Raw genomic sequence first — 17,521 nt, 5'->3', positions numbered from 1 at the left:
CGGAGTAGGCGATATGCTACAGAGTAAAGCTGGAGTTTTTTGAGGTGGTCAGTGTAGGGCATTTGTTTGAGGCCAGTAATCCTCTTTGTGAGGTACTTCTGTGGCCTTTCCAGCTGCTGCAGATGTCTTGTGAGGTACATTCCAAAAGGGGCGTTGTACTCTATAATGGGTCTAATGAGTGACGAGTAGAGGGGAACAATGACCTCTTTTTTCCTGGATGAGAACCCTTTTATGATGAGGTGTGCCACATAGAAGGACTTCCTGACTACTGTGGCGATGTGACTATCAAAACAGAGACTACTGTCCACCTGGGTCTCAAGGTCTCTTATCACACATTCGGTGTTAAGTAGATTGCTGCCTATGTGGTAGTTCATGGGTACAGAGTTTTTACCAAAGGGGATGACACTGCACTTTTTGGCATTGAGCTCAAGGCCATGGCTCTGATACCATATACCATTTTTGTGTACTATTCTGCACTGCCTAAGCAGTGAACTGAAATGGGGACATTTTGAATCAGACCACCACAATTGTCAAACTTCAACAGACAGACAAAGAAATAAATATCTATTTGGGAATGGAAATACAAAGCACGTTGAAATCAAGTACAACAATGTCTTTAATGAATGCAGATTACAGAGTACAACATACTAACAGGGTGCCTTTCATTTATTTGAAGTTCAGTTGGTTGATTTTCACTTGATTCTGGATGATATTAAACATATCTGGTCAATGTATGTAGAATCAAGGGGGGAAAATGGATCATCTGTGTGGTGGAATGTGTGGGAATATATACATATGTGTGAGGGTGTGTATGTGTTTGTATGCGTGCATGCAGGTGTGTTGTTGTCTATTTGTGTGAGATCTCCAACAATGCAGTATGGAGTTTTTCCTTATTTCTTCCTGTTGTGTGATCTCATAGTTAGCAATATTTAATTAGTGGAGGGTGCAGTGAGGCTTGCCCCCTGCAAAAACACTTGTTTTTTTATGCATTTTTGGCATTTTTGTCGAATCGATGCATTGCTTTCAATGTATTGATATATTTGTGGAAAATGAGATAAGGTTTACCCACCATAAGAGCTTGCAACTCAGATATTCTTCTTCTAGAGGTCAGAGCAATAAGTAAGACCCTTTCCCACATTAATAACCTCAAGGCAACCTGTTTAGCTGGTTCAGATGGAACTAAACTTAGTTTTTCTAACACAAAATTAAGATCCCAAGGAACAGCCACCCTTTTCAAAAACTTTTTCACATGAAACTGCATTGAAAGGGGATCCATGGGCAAACATGCTCAAAAGACCAATAAATGAACCATGGTGGAGGTATGGGTGCTAATATACTTCTTGGTGCCGGCTAGAAAACATTTTCCATTTCCTATGAATTTCTGGTAGCAGGTTTCCTTGCTTCTATTAATATCTTCTATACACCCTCAGATATAAGGTGCCAAAAATATATTATACTTCTATCATCCAGGCAGTCAGTTGTTGATGTTTGGGGTTGGGATGTATATAAAAAAGCCTGGTCTTGTGTGAGTAGATCCAGCCTATGAGGAAACTTGTGATATTTTCTCCCTGGTCATTTCCGAAAGATCAGAGAACCACTGTTACCCTGTGCTAGAAGGAGTCATCACAATATTTTCTGGAGACCTTGTGAATCTTCAGAATGGCCATGGACAGTAATGAAAAAGGTAGATTCTGGTCTATTTAAGCCATGGACAATAATGGAAAGGGTAGATTCTGGTCCATTTAAGCCATGGACAGTAATGGAAAAGGTAGATTCTGGTCCATTTAAAAGAAAAAGCATCCGTCTTTCAGGCATTTTTGCATGGAGTCCTGGAGCAGAATTTTGTGAATTGACTGTTGCGAGTGGAGGCAAAAATATCTATTTGAGATGTTCCCCACACTTGGATCAGTTTCTGTAAGACATCCAATTCAATTTCCATTTGTGAGGGTCTGTGCTGGTCCTCCTCATCTTGTCTGCCACACAGTTTTAGTCTGATTATATGCAAGACACCTGTAGAGTGAGATTGTATTAGAAAGCTATATCCGAAGGTAACATGGCTAGTCTGCACAGGGGGTAAGACCGGATTCCTTTTGCTCATGTACCACATCACTGTGGTAGTATATGTGAACACTTGCAAAGGTTCCAGGAACCATAGGTAGTTGGGGAGGTAACAGAATTAATAAGTGCTAACATCTTTTTTGCATTTGTGTGTTTTGGTCAGGTTTTGATTTCCCAAAAACCTGCACTATTATCTTCATAGACATCTGCTGTGAGTGACTTGATGGAGATAAAAGGGAGAATGGGAGATCTGGAAATTTGTTGTCGCCACCAAAAAAAAAATCTCCCTTTTCAAGAACCCAAAAACTGGAATCTGAAAGGTCAGGGGATATGATGTCAGCACCATACAGATTTCAGGTACTACTGCATTTTTCTCACGTGGAGTCTTTCAAGAGGTGTGATAAGAATCATAGATGCTATGAGACCCAGAATCCTGTCTTGCTGAGACAATACTCTGAGTGGAAAAAACTCAGGAAAAGGTCAACATACAAACCTTGATCTTCCTGTGAACTGAAGTGACAGGAACACCACAGGAGAACAATCCTGTGGAAAAGAGTCAAGCAAGAGTTTTGTAAGCTCTCCCGGAACCCTAATCTATGTAGGAGAACCCTTTCCAAGGTGAGAGGGTCCTGACACTTTGGAGAAAAAAACTGCAAAGATAAGAAAGTCATCCAAATAAGGAAAATGTGAATATCTTGCAGTATGCAGTAGGCTATCACAGCAGCTAGACACTTTTTAGTACCATTGAAGCAGTGGATAGACCAAAGAGTAATATAGAGAACTGATAAAATGATCCAGATACAGAAAACTATCTGAAATTTGGATCTACAGGAATGTAATGGCATGTATCATTTAAATCTAAGATTACTAAAAAAATCTAATAGAGAATAAGGGGGGATAAGTAGTTAAGTGACAGTAGTTTGAACTTGGGCAATATCATAAACAAGTTCAGAAAGGAATGGTCTAGAACAAAAAAAAATCTAATGGAGAATAAGGGGGGATAAGTCGTTAAGTGACAGTAGTTTGAACTTGGGCAATATCATAAACAGGTTCAGAAAGGAATGGTCTAGAACAGGTCTCCAAAGCTTTTCCAAAGTGTGGAGGGAGGACAGGATCTATCACTCCCTGAATGTGCATATGCTGAATGACATGAGAGAAAAGAAGAGCTTGATCTGATGGGTAAAATGGAATCCACCCTCTGCCATCTGTACCCTTGATGGATAAAAACTCATCTGTCTGAAACTATCTGTTGCCAAAGACAGAAACTGATGCTCAAACTTTCTGGAAGGATTAAACAATTGCCAGAGTGGAGAGGGAGGAAAATCTTACAAACAGTCATTCAGACTTATTAGGCTGTCCTTTGGGCTTGGGGTTCCTGCTATTGTATTATCATTCTACGTCTGGTTATTATGCTTTTTTAAAAACAGTTGTAGAGGGTACATTAAATCCATCGGCAAACTTGGACAGGGAAGGCTGAAAAATCTCATAGAGTCCTTAAATCAGCTTAACTCTCTCATCACACTTTTAAAGACCTCTGCAATAGTAGGTCCAAAAATTAAGTCTCTATCCAAAGCAGAATTCTAAATTTCATTTTGACATCTTCTGGAAGGTTTTGAGAACACAACAAAGCCAAACTCCCCACAACAGTTCCAGCGGCAGTAGCATAATCATATGCACATTTTAAGCAGCGATTAGCCACTTGAGAAACAGAAGCAACCAAAATAACCAAATTACACAATGCTTACTTTCCTCAGAAGAGGAAACAGATGACGAGATATTCCTTGCATTCTCAAAAGAGGTGAGTATAAACTTTAACATACGATCTTGACAGTTGAAAATCCTGTGTTGCAGAAGAATACAGTTTTCACTAGCTCTGTTGAAAGCTTTCCCATCCTTGTCAGAAGGAGAGGAACACGTACTAAGCAAATGTTTAGTAGCAGATGGGTTCACAAAAGCAATAGCTGCTGGGTCATATCTACTGGGATTATTACATAAAAAATTAAAAGACTCAGGTGCTTTACAGAAGCTATTCCCTTTCTTGGGGGCATCAGGCTGGCTGACAGGCAAGTTACAGGCTATGACAAAAAACATCCTCCAGAGCTGAAAGACCAGGAGGAATTTGGGTAGGTTCTGGACATTCCATTGTTACTACAATCAAATTTAATTTCATCTACTATACATGGATTTTCCTTTTTAATGAGCCCTTTAGTTTTCATGGTTGTCATTGGTTTTAACAGAATGCAAATGTTTTTATTGGCTATTTTTCTTTTAATTCTATTATATAATGACTAATCAATTAACATTTAATTGTCTGATGAAGTCTTCTGGACATTCCAGTTACAATAAATCATAATACTTTCTCAGGGACTGAGAAACATCACTATTTTACCTCTGAAACAAATGACTCATTCTGGAAATAATTTCAGAAAAAAGAATCATTCAAAGAGACTGAATGAAGCCACTATCTCCTCAGAATCAGAAACCTGGGGAGAAAAAAACAGAATCTGTCCCTCACAATAATTTTAAGATTTAAAATCTTGAATCCTTTCAGAAAATGAATAATCTTTTTATTTTCTTTTACTAGAAACATTTACACTGGAAGTGTGAAAATTACGAACTAAAACCTGACCTAAGCCCAATAAATCATTCCTGTCAAGAGTAACCGAGAAACTGAAGGAAGCAGACCAACTTCTGTTGTGAAAAAAACTCTATAGGGATGGGCACAGACTTGTGGCCAGGCAGAATGGAACTCTCTGCCCCTTCTTCAAGGGTCAACAACAGTGGCTTCTTTGACCACCGAGGGCACTTCAACAGCTGCAAAAGACATGTCTAGCAACACCAGTAGGAGCCAGGGAAAAGATGAATAGCCTGAGGGACTAGTTTTAGACCATCTGTGTCTGAGGCACTTTAGCAGTCTGCTGTAGTGGCAAAGGCTGTTTGGTAATTGTCTTCTTTTAGTGGCTGGAAGAAGGAAGAACTGAATAACTGGTAAGTTGCTCCAAGGTTAAGCAGTTTAAAATTTTTTAACAACATATTACTACAAAAGTAAAGTTTTACTTCTATTTAAAAGTCAAATACTTTTCCCTAGCTTTGAAATAATATTTCATAGAAAATGTACAATTTCCAGAAGTGAACTTAAATGCTCAGCACTGGAACAGTGCTATCCAACCTTTGATCCTTGAAAGCCCACCAAAGGAGTGCTGTTCAGTGGCAGGAATGTGCTGTAGGGCTTGGTACCCAAACCTGACTAATAGTTTGGGTACATGGAAGGTGTCCTAAAAGTCTTAGAAGTTGGCCAGCTGTTATACACTTATTAGGATATAACCTATATAGCTACAATTACTGCAGCTGCGCTCCATATCATAGAAATAGTGTTATATCAGTAAACAATTTTGCTATATTATAAGAAACCCAATAAACCTAGATTTCTTATTTTTGAAATTTAAATTAATAAAATATTTCTGATGTGGACATAATAGTTTCCATGTATCAGCAAAGTGATTGTTTTCTGCAAAACCATGTAAAAAGTTTCTTATTTTAAATTCTTGAATCTGAAAACTCATTATTACAGTCACTTGCTAAAATTAGTAACTGTGCATTCAAAGTCTGCATGCTTCTAACTCAACATAACAAAAATATCCCTGTATTGCACAGTAGGGGCATAAATAGAAATGAGCATGAAAACAAAAGATCTGTACATAAACTTAGTTAACAAAATTCAGTCATTTGAGCCTTGAAAAGAATATAGAACTTCACACTCATTTGACGTAAATATAATAATGACCCCTCTTGCTTTATCACGGGAGTTGCTACATGAAGTTGCCAAGTAAATTCTTGCAAACAAATTATAGCAGCTTTGATCTGAGAATGAAGAAAATATAATTTCTCCTTTTTAATATGGTGGTTTAATCCATTAATACTTAAAGCAACTGTAATCTGCTAAAATCACGAGAAAATAGACTCAATTGTCTTCTAAAAGGTAGCTCTCTTCCCAAGGGGGCGGGCACTATGGAAAGAATCCCTTCAGTCTGGTTGCAAGTGGTCACTCATACTAGGGAGAGATGAAGGCAAGATGTTTAAAACTTGAAGTTCCTTGAGTACATCTCCAGGAAATGAAAAAGGTAATGATAGGTCTTAATTTAATTTTAGTATTACCAGGAAGATAAATCTAATTAACAAACCTTTTCTGCTAGAGTTGTCTTTTGCCCTCAGAAAATGCTTTTTACACAATCATCAGTGGAATAAAGTGTTGCTTTGTTCTTGAGTAAATCAGATTTCAATGTTTTAATGCAGCACAAAATTATATTTTTTTCAATTAATGAAAACATCTTTCTACCACTGGCTGAGTAAAGCCGATTTAGGTGGACTACTTTTATACAGGATATCAAGCCCATCTGCTAATAAAGAGCTCTGTTTTGTTAACTCAACGAGAAGATTAAACTAGATTGGATAGACTATGAAAGTAGTTGTTCATTGTCTAAATGTTCAGGAATGCTGCTAATCCTTAGAATGTACTTACAAATTCTCATTTCAAAATTAAACGGTTTTTCAATGAAAATCCTTTAAAGGCTTCTCCAGGGATCTAAATTCCAAGGGAACTGCACAGGCTGATAGTGTAGTTAAACTGCTTTCTACCCTCTCTTGTCTCTCTGCAAGCTTTTGGTGAGAAAGAAGACATTTGAATTATATTTCCAGTATGGCATCTTTGGACACTACAATAAAATAATAAATTAGTAAAAACAGTCCTCCTAGAATGAGAGCAGATGATTTAGTAAAATAGCCAGGGATTGCTACTATTTAAGGATACAGGATTTGGATGGTGCAGTGGTTTGCATTATTGCCTCACAGCAATAAATTATTTGGTTTGATTCTCGGCTGGGGCTGCCTTCTGAGTGGAGTCTGCATGTTCTCCCTGTGTTTGTGTGGGTTTCCTCCAGATGCTCTGGTTTCCTCCTACATTACAAAGACATGCATTTGAAGTGTTTCTCCCTGGACCTCCACTGAAAATTGGCTCGTTCCAAGTCGGACTTTCCTGGTAAACAAATGTTAAATAAATACATAAATAAATATTTGTTTCTGAAGAGAAAATACAATGTCTAGACGTCTTTAAGGGTTAAAATTAGCAATAATAAAAATTTAGCATAACAAATAGAGAAAGAAACAGTGGCTGTGCAAAGCCACATGACAGAATGAAAAGAAACATGCCAGACAGAAAAATAGACCAAATGCATGTTGAAGTGTTTAAAAATACGTGGGACACTTGAGGACGATGTCTGGCAAAATAATAAAAGAAAGGAGGATATCAAGGAAGAACTGAGCAGTCAGTCCGATGACCTGATAATACTTCAAAAGCCTGACAGTAAAATGAGATCATTATGAAAGAATATGAGATGCAACAACAATATATAAAGCAGAAGTTAATTGAGCTGAGGGATTTTTGTCATCCCTGAAAAAATGGGAGGAAATGATTGCATTAATCTAATGAAAATTCAGATAAGCAGTTTGACAAATATTCCCCAGCATGAGTTCCACATTAATTGGGCACTTTAGTTCTCCATTCCAATATCAATCAATAGGAAACAGCCAAGTCTTACATTGGAAAAGCTGTAAACATACCCATAGAAGGAGATGTTACTCACAAATGTGGCACAAATGCTGAAAACAGGACAATGAAGAACTTTAATAGAGAATGACTATGGTGACATATCAGGCAGAAAAGAAAATGCATTATAGTAATAAGATGCTGTAGAAAGGTCCAAGATTTATACTGCTATAGAAATGATCCACGGAGTAACAAGGCACTTCCAACCAGCTTTATTACAAACAAAAAACACCAGTGCTCCACCACTGACCTAGGTTTCGTCCAAAACTGACTTCTTCAGAGTGTGTGGAGCCAAAGCTTATACATACACTCCCCAATTTGACAATTAAGACAGTTAAACAATTAAACAATAAAGAAGACAATAAAATAAAATACAATAAACACCTTTTCTGTGTTACAAAAAAGGAAACTAAAAAACTCACATACATAACCTAAACAATTACAATATTAAACTTCAATAGTTACAAAAAACTTTTAATATTAAATAATGTTAAAATTTCTGTATAAAAGTAAAATAAATTATGTATGTATGAAGCAACAAAAAATAAAAATGAAATAAAAACATTGTTATGATTTAAAAGTGTAGGTGTAATATGTGTCTGTAATTCTACTACCAACACACAAGGGTGTTAACTAAAATACTACCCTAGTATGTGTTGGAGCCTTAAATAAGGTTTTATAGAGATGAACTCATTCAGACCGGGGTAATGGTGTGCATTAAGACGAACTGCCATCTAAGCTCACCAGTGTCCAAATGGTGGTCCGTGATTCTCCCTGTGCATCTTTTACATACTGTTGTATGACACAGAATAGGAATTTGTGATCACTGTGGGCTATTGTGTGTCGTGCCAGGGCATTAGTTGGTCTAAGATGTTGTATGTCCAAGAGATGTTCCCTAATCCTGTCTCTGAATCTTCTGCAGGTCTTTCCCACATAAAATGCCGTACAAGACTGGCATTTAGCAATATATATGATGTTGGTAGAAAAACAATTGTAATGACCATTAATCCTAATGGGGTAGTTGTTCACCTTAATCCTGTTACCTGTGGTTAAAATGTGAGTGCAGGTGGAACATCTCCCACATTTAAAATTACCACTGGCTTTGCAAGTATTCGCCCTGTATGAATTACCTTTTTCTAACATCCCTTTAAACGCCATGTCCTTCCGAAAAACAAACTTGGGTTTACGAGTGGAAAAACCACTGAATTCCTTCAATCCAGACAAAGACGTCCAATATCTTTCTATTATCTTGATAATGTCGTCAGTGTCTGCGTTAAAGGTTAACACAAAGAGGAAATGTTCCTTAGCAAAATTCTGTTTGTGGTTAACATTGTGATTAAACAGGTCACAAGTGCTCTTAAGAATGGGTGTAATACTACCACTTTCTCTTTTTGTTAGGATTTCATTCCTGACCTCGTCACATAATTTCTCTGGGTACCCTCTATTAAGAAATAGACCCACCATAAACTCTAGTTCCAATACAAGGTCAGAATGTTCACTAACCATTCGTGCCGCTCTCACCATCTGACCTTTTATGATGGCCCTCTTCTGATGTACTGGGTGCCAACTGTCGTAATGCAGATATGAGTTGGAAAAGGTTGACTTTCTGAAAATGTTGGATATTAAGGCACTTCTGTCATTATTAATGGTTAAACATATATCTAAATATGTGATTTTATTGTCGTTTATCTCATGGGTAAACTTCAAAAACCAGACAGTTTCATTAATATGTTTTATAAAAGCCTCCAAAATCATCCTGTCCCCTTGCCAAACGATAAAAATATCGTCCAGAAAACGGGTGTATAGTTTGATGTGTTGACTGTATACACTGTTAAAAACGAAATTGGTCTCCCAATATGCCATTATGTAGTTTGCGTATATGGGGGCACAGGATGCCCCCATAGCCACTCCTGTACTCTGCTGAAAATAATGCCCCTCAAAATATAAATAATTATTTCGTAGTACTAATTCCATAAGTCTGATGTAAGTGTTTATCTGGTCTTGGTCGTATTGACTCGTGTAATTCAACTGTTCTTCTAGCCAGAGTAAACCAATATCATGAGGAATAGCCGTGAACAGATTAATCACATCTATGGTCACAAATGATGTGTTGTTCAATGCCTGTATTTTTTTAATTTTATCCAAAAAGTGCCAGGAATCTCTGGTAATATGTGGAAAACTGTTTAATCCAATTTTTAGTTTTAAATCCAAGTATTGACTGATGAAAAACACCTTGCTTCTTTTCCCATCCACTATGGGTCTGAACTTGACATTGTTCAGGCCCTTGTGGATTTTTGGGATACCAAAGATTCCACTGACCACTGGAAATTTGTTAGACAAGAACTCATAATCGTCCTCATTTATACCTCCCTGTAAGAGAATGTCTTCAAGCACTAAATCTATATTCCTGTAAGCAATATGAATTTCATTGAGGCTCACCTCTCTGTAATTGTCTTCCATAAGCATATTTAACATTTCACTAACATAGTCTGTGTTGTCAACCACTACCACACCGTTACCTTTATCGGGTTTCATTAGACGAATATTTTTATTGGAGCTTAAATACTTAATCGTCTCAAATTCCTCTTGCGTCATATTTCCCAGGGCTCCATCCTTCCTACTTCTGTAGTGTTCTCTTATATCTTGTTCACATAGAACTTCAAACATCCGCACCATGTTGTTATATGGTGGGTTAAAGTAACTGGGTTTACGTGTAATCATTGTGTGATCTACAGAATTACTGTCATCCTTAAACCCAAAAAAAGCTGCCAAATTCAATTTACGTGTGAACAACTTTAAATCTATTAAGGTGTCCACCACTTTTCCTTCCCTATAAGGTACAAAGTTAAATCCTTTTGACAGTAAATCTGCGTGTTGTGTATTTAATGTTGTGCTGGAATAGTTGTACAACCTAAAGTCTTGGGCCTTATTAAACATAACAGTTGGGTAAGATAAAATGGGTTGCGTGAATGTGTCCCTCACAGAATCCTGTGTTGTACTTTCTTCAAGGTTTATTATATGCCCATCCTCTTGATTTGATTTAACTTGATCTACACATACAACGTTGTTGTTATCCATTTTATTAGAACCCGCCTCAATACGTTTGTTCTGAATGTTTTGTTCACCCTCAAAACAATGTGATCTAACGGTGTGTTATACTCACAAGGTAATTAAGTCCTTTGTGGTAGGTGAACTCCCTCTCCTTATTCCACTGTTGTTTAAAACAGAATGTATGCTCATATTCATCAATACATCGTCTTCACAGTTTTCCAAAGTGTTAACCTCCTTGTTAAAATCCACAATGTGTGCCCTTCCAATAGATCTCTACCAAAACTGTTTGCAATTTCTTCATTTCCCCCCCCACTTTTTATAACATGCACACCATGATGTAAATTCATATTGTGTGTGTCAGTACCCATTTCAATAACATCTACTGATTCAGCTGTTTTTCAAAATTCAAACATTTTTTAGAAACCAAACAATTATTAGTTGACGTACCCAAGGATTCAGACACCACATTGTCGTCAAGAATAATAAATGTAGGTGTAATATTACCATCTAAGCTGTCGCTACCTTCGGTAACTTCAAGATTGTTCCCATTGGTTGATTTAACCACACTGAGTTCAAAGTTATAACACGACCATTCACTGCCCGTGGGGGTGTAATTAGCACAGCAACTTTTAACTTTATATTCAGAGTCAATAGGTACTGAAAACCTGTCACAAATGTAACAGCTAGCTGGATCACAAGAACTGTCATGTAGCCAATATAGTTTTTTAGCTACCTTTTTGTTGGTGTTGTCCAACGATATTCCTGGTTTCCCGTTTGGAAACTTATCTTGTTTCTTGCTCCCATTCGATGAACTTCCGGTCGCCCTCCCTGCGCGTCGTTGATGTCTGATCCTCTCTGAGCGTCTCGGGATATCCCCTAAAGGGTCCTGCTCGCCAATGAACGGTCTATTATCACGTACTGGTGACTCTTGTTCCGCCTCTTCTTCTGGTGCGTCAATCTCATTGGTGGGGATATCATGTTCTCCGTTTTGAACATGCTTTTTGGTGTCGTACGGATATACCTTGCCATTTTTATACAAGGAAATATCCCGCTGTAATTTAGTGAATTTTTTGTGATAAAGAATATCACAACTTTTTTCTATGTCCTTCACAATATTCACATAGTTGTTGAAGTAATGGTCAAACAATAAATCTTGTGTGATTTTGGTGTGTATAATGTCTAGGTCATTTAACAAGCCCTCTATTTTTGTATTATTGTATTTAACCATAAGCTCCATGATCTGTAACCCAGTGGAGTTGAACAGGGCATGTAATTCTTGGATCATGTCGCTGTTGTGCTCGCATCCGTTCGGATATCGCCAAATTCTTAGACCCTTCGGTACTAAACCTAACTGGATGTTCCGACCCAGGTAACTATTTTCCAGTTGTGTTCTTTTGAGTTTGAAAAGCTTTAATTCAAACTCCTTAAGTAATTCGGATACCGACTGCACTCTCTCTCTTGAAATGGTATTGGAAGGACACTTTTCATCACAAAATTAAAGGGTTGGTCACCCACGGTTCGATTTTTGTAGCTACAGTTTTAGTAGATCCATTTCAACCAATGATGATGTCCTAACATTGGTTAGCGTTTCTCTCCCCGAAACAGTCACATTTGGTGTTGCTTGGGTTAAAGGCAAACCCAAAGTAGAATTGACAGTTAAGCCAGTTGGAGAATTTTGTTTCTCCAAAATGTTGTGTATAAGAATTGAATGCTCACGAAGCTCCTGATGAATGTGTTGCAACAAAAGCTTGATGTTCGTCGGTGAGCCCACATCCTCCTCCATGGCTAAAGGACAATAATACCAGGTAACCAACACCAACCAAAGAAATGATCCACGGAGTAACAAGGCACTTCCAACCAGCTTTATTACAAACAAAAAACACCAGTGCTCCACCACTGACCTAGGTTTCGTCCAAAACTGACTTTTTCAGCAGAGTACAGGAGTGGCTATGGGGGCATCCTGTGCCCCCATATACGCAAACTACATAATGGCATATTGGGAGACCAATTTCGTCTTTAACAGTGTATACAGTCAACACATCAAACTATACACCCGTTTTCTGGACGATATTTTTATCGTTTGGCAAGGGGACAGGATGATTTTGGAGGCTTTTATAAAACATATTAATGAAACTGTCTGGTTTTTGAAGTTTACCCATGAGATAAACGACAATAAAATCACATATTTAGATATATGTTTAACCATTAATAATGACAGAAGTGCCTTAATATCCAACATTTTCAGAAAGTCAACCTTTTCCAACTCATATCTGCATTACGACAGTTGGCACCCAGTACATCAGAAGAGGGCCATCATAAAAGGTCAGATGGTGAGAGCGGCACGAATGGTTAGTGAACATTCTGACCTTGTATTGGAACTAGAGTTTATGGTGGGTCTATTTCTTAATAGTGGGTACCCAGAGAAATTATGTGACGAGGTCAGGAATGAAATCCTAACAAAAAGAGAAAGTGGTAGTATTACACCCATTCTTAAGAGCACTGGTGACCTGTTTAATCACAATGTTAACCACAAACAGAATTTTGCTAAGGAACATTTCCTCTTTGTGTTAACCTTTAACGCAGACACTGACGACATTATCAAGATAATAGAAAGATATTGGACGTCTTTGTCTGGATTGAAGGAATTCAGTGGTTTTCCCTCGTAAACCCAAGTTTGTTTTTCGAAGGACATGGCGTTTAAAGGGATGTTAGAAAAGGTAATTCATACAGGGAATACTTGCAAAGCCAGTGGCAATTTTAAATGTGGGAGATGTTCCACCTGCACTCACATTTTAACCACAGGTAACAGGATTAAGGTGAACAACTACCCCATTAGGATTAACGGTCATTACAATTGTTTTTCTACCAACATCATATATATTGCTAAATGCCAGTCTTGTACGGCATTTTATGTGGGAAAGACCTGCAGAAGATTCAGAGACAGGATTAGGGAACATCTCTTGGACATACAACATCTTAGACCAACTAATGCCCTGGCACGACACACAATAGCCCACAGTGATCACAAATTCCTATTCTGTGTCATACAACAGTATGTAAAAGATGCACAGGGAGAATCACGGACCACCATTTGGACACTGGTGAGCTTAGATGGCAGTTAGTCTTAATGCACACCATTACCCGGTCTGAATGAGTTCATCTCTATAAAACCTTATTTAAGGCTCCAACACATACTAGGGTAGTATTTTAGTTAACACCCTTGTGTGTTGGTAGTAGAATTACAGACACATATTACACCTACACTTTTAAATCATAACAATGTTTTTATTTCATTTTTATTTTTTGTTGCTTCATACATACATAATTTATTTTACTTTTATACAGAAATTTTAACATTATTTAATATTAAAAGTTTTTTGTAACTATTGAAGTTTAATATTGTAATTGTTTAGGTTATGTATGTGAGTTTTTTAGTTTCCTTTTTTGTAACACAGAAAAGGTGTTTATTGTATTTTATTTTATTGTCTTCTTTATTGTTTAATTGTTTAACTGTCTTAATTGTCAAATTGGGGAGTGTATGTATAAGCTTTGGCTCCACACACTCTGAAGAAGTCAGTTTTGGACGAAACCTAGGTCAGTGGTGGAGCACTGGTGTTTTTTGTTTGTAATAAAGCTGGTTGGAAGTGCCTTGTTACTCCGTGGATCATTTCTTTGGTTGGTGTTGGTTACCTGGTATTATTTATACTGCTATATCCAGTCATATTTATGTTCTAGGTGAAAATACAACTTTCATGGAGGCTGAATAAGACTAAGAAATAAAGTTTATACAACAAAGAAAGAATAAGGGCAAAAGAGAAAAGGGGTGCATCAGCTCAGTTTTCACTAACTAAGATATTTGTTTTCTGAGCTCAGGAGGGAAATGTAACTTTTAAGTCCTTTTCAGCATTTAAGAAAAAAACATGCTTGACTGACAAAAGGAACTGACAAAGAATTATAAACAGCCTGGCGTGGCCTTAGGTCAACTGATGCCCTAGGCAAAAGGGCTCCAAGGTGCCCCTCCACACCACACGGTGCCCCTATCCTGGTCTACTTACACCAAATAAATACTGAAAAAGCACCCCTGCTAGATCGGCCGCCTAGTTGGCCTAGGCCTAAGGCCGGCTATGAGCCTGGGTTTGAACCACCTACCAATAATGAGAGAAATGGAAATGTGGAAAAAGACCAGTATTGAAGGGGATTTACTGAATTAGAAGGAGAACTGAAAAGCATAAACCTCTCTCTGTGAAATTGTCTGAAATGTGTACCAAGAACAGAGGGAATGCCCAAAAAGTAAATAAATAAAAAGGGGAGAAGATGAACAGTAATGGAAACATAGTGGGCTTTTTGACGAAATGGAGGAACTGAAAGATATAACCCCACTTTGTGAAAGTATTGAGAAAATATTTATTAAGAAAAGGAGAAAATGCATCTGAAGACAATGCAAAAAGGACAACTTAAAAATATTGCAAACAGGAGGTAAGATATATTTCTCTTATTGCCTGTGAGCATTTAATTTAAAATGCATAATGTTCCAGCACAGTCATAAAGCAGCAATCTTTAGTAATATGTTGCAGCATTACTGCAGCTTCTGTGGGGTCCCTATTTATTTGACGAAACTTTAGCTTGTTGAATTACAAAAGATCGACAGCTAAAGATCAAAACTTCCAAACTGTGAACGATCAGACTGTGCCCCCCCCACACACCCTGTAACTAAATATACTAACTCCGAGATCGCTCCACATCAGGGAAAGGCCAAATTCCTATTAATGGACAAGCAAATTCTTTCCCTGAGAAAAAAAATTGCTTAGCTGGCCATTTGCGCTTTGGCTCTTTCGATCTTTAGCTGTCAATCTTTTGTAGTTCGACAAGCTAAAGTTTTGCAAAATTAATAGGGACCCGCTTCTGTGGCAATGATCCTCAGTGAGCATTCAGTAGCTTAAAGTAGCATAAATTGTTTCTTTTACTGTTTAGAAGTCTTACACTTACCATACACAGGGCTATAAAACTTACAGAGCATCAGTCTGTAGCAGCACTATGTACTATTACTACTGCAACTCCTGGGGTTTATGAGTCGTAAAAAAGCTGAGTAGTTTAATAATAGTTTAAAAATATGTTACTTTCCTTCTGTTTACATGGATTAAAAAGTAATGTATAGAAATAAGGCAGATTTAGGTTTTTTGATCTCTGAAATGCTGTAAAATGCATGTCAAGTAAAGATAATATGAAAAACATGTTGTGTATGATTGCATTTGTGATGTTTACAGCTTGAGTTTTCCAGTTGCATCTTTCGGAGCTGAAGGAAGGTGTAACATACAGAGTTAAAGGAGACCTTGTGTGAAATTCATGATTTTCATTGCAGGACTTGTAGATAACTGCCACAAGCAGAAGGGAGCTCTAAGAATCTTGTTGTGGGTGACTTTTTCCAAAACAGCCTCAACAGGTACAGTAGTCCACTACTTAAGGGGCAATTATAGGTAACCTGACTACTGTGGCAAATACAGTAAAAAGTAAATGCTAGTGAAATGTTAAGAGCTAACAGACCACCTCACTCCAGTTTGCAATTAAATCAAATTTATTATTAAACATTTAATAAATGTTAAATATTAGCAATAAAACAGTTGAAATAGCTGGTAAAAAAGGAAACAATTATCTTAATGTATACAAGTTATTTTCCATGCATATGAGGGGAAAACAAATAATCCCGGATTTTTATTTCAGATAATGCCCATGTAAGAAACTGTCAGTCTGGAGCAATTGTTTGTATTTGGAAAGTGCATATTTTATGCTCAACAGTTTATACAACTTGGTGAGTGTTACTTGGGTATGAGATGCTATACTGGAATATTCAGTTTGTAAAAATGTAGCGTGAAACTTGAATTGTAAAGATAAAGTTTTGTAGTAGGCATGCACATCAGCAAGCAGTACATCTATGTAAAATGTAAGTTTACAGAAAGGGAGTGACATGTACTAGAAGGGTAAACTATCTCTCATTATTAGAATGGCTGCATTAAAAATAATGACTTGGAATGTTAATGACCTTACAAGGCTTGGATGAAAAATGGAGCATTGGCTTATATTAACACGTGTAGGGCGCTGACAGAAATTTTACAGGAGATGTACCTAGACAGAAGTGAGCATGTTAACTTAACAAAGAAAGGATTCTATGAAGGATATTCATCAGACTGTCAGGGACAAAGAAAAGGAAGAGTAATATTACTGATGGTGAAAAGGGCACCAACTGTGACAGAGGAGGAAAAAGACAACTGTGTAATATATTTAGTGCAAACAAGATAATGGATGGGAAAGAGGATTACTTTGGCATGTATTTATATATTCCTCTAAAACAAATGGGGTACAACTTAGAAATAATAAACTTTCAATACTATATTTTGCTTTAGAGGCAACGAAGATAGTCTGCTGAAAGGAGGATGTATCTGGGGGTGAATGAATGTGATCGCAACTAGAGAAGGAAGATTTTATAGAAATATAAGACAATATTTTGCATGGAAGTTGTTCTTCAGTTAATAGCAGATCAAATAGAATTCACAAACTATTCCATAAGGTGCAGCATTTGAGACAGTCCAGTCTACAAACATTACATAACCCTGAAGGGTTTGAAACTCACCTGATAGCCATGTATCATGCCAGTCTAATAACTATTTTAAAGATAGGAGAATCAAGATAGAATTACACCAGTGCTCCCTACATATTTATTGAAAAAAAATAGGGACTTGGTAATAGACAAAATCCAAGATCTTTTAGGAACCCAGTACAGAGGTAAGATATTTTGTCTGGGAGAGAATGAAACTT

General features: G+C 37.3%; 1 protein-coding gene across 1 annotated transcript in view; it reads right to left on the bottom strand.

The window, feature by feature from the left end:
• LOC122792380 (zinc finger protein 84-like) overlaps window positions 1-17,521 on the bottom strand; it is a 400,930-nt gene that overhangs the window by 321,760 nt on the left and 61,649 nt on the right. The window lies entirely within an intron of this gene.

The sequence above is a fragment of the Protopterus annectens genome, chromosome 1.part2 (assembly GCF_019279795.1).
Source record: "Protopterus annectens isolate FY-2018-M chromosome 1.part2, PAN1.0, whole genome shotgun sequence".
Taxonomy (NCBI): domain Eukaryota; kingdom Metazoa; phylum Chordata; order Ceratodontiformes; family Protopteridae; genus Protopterus; species Protopterus annectens.
Note: the sequence above shows the minus strand (reverse complement) of the source record. Positions and strands in the feature narration are given on the sequence as shown.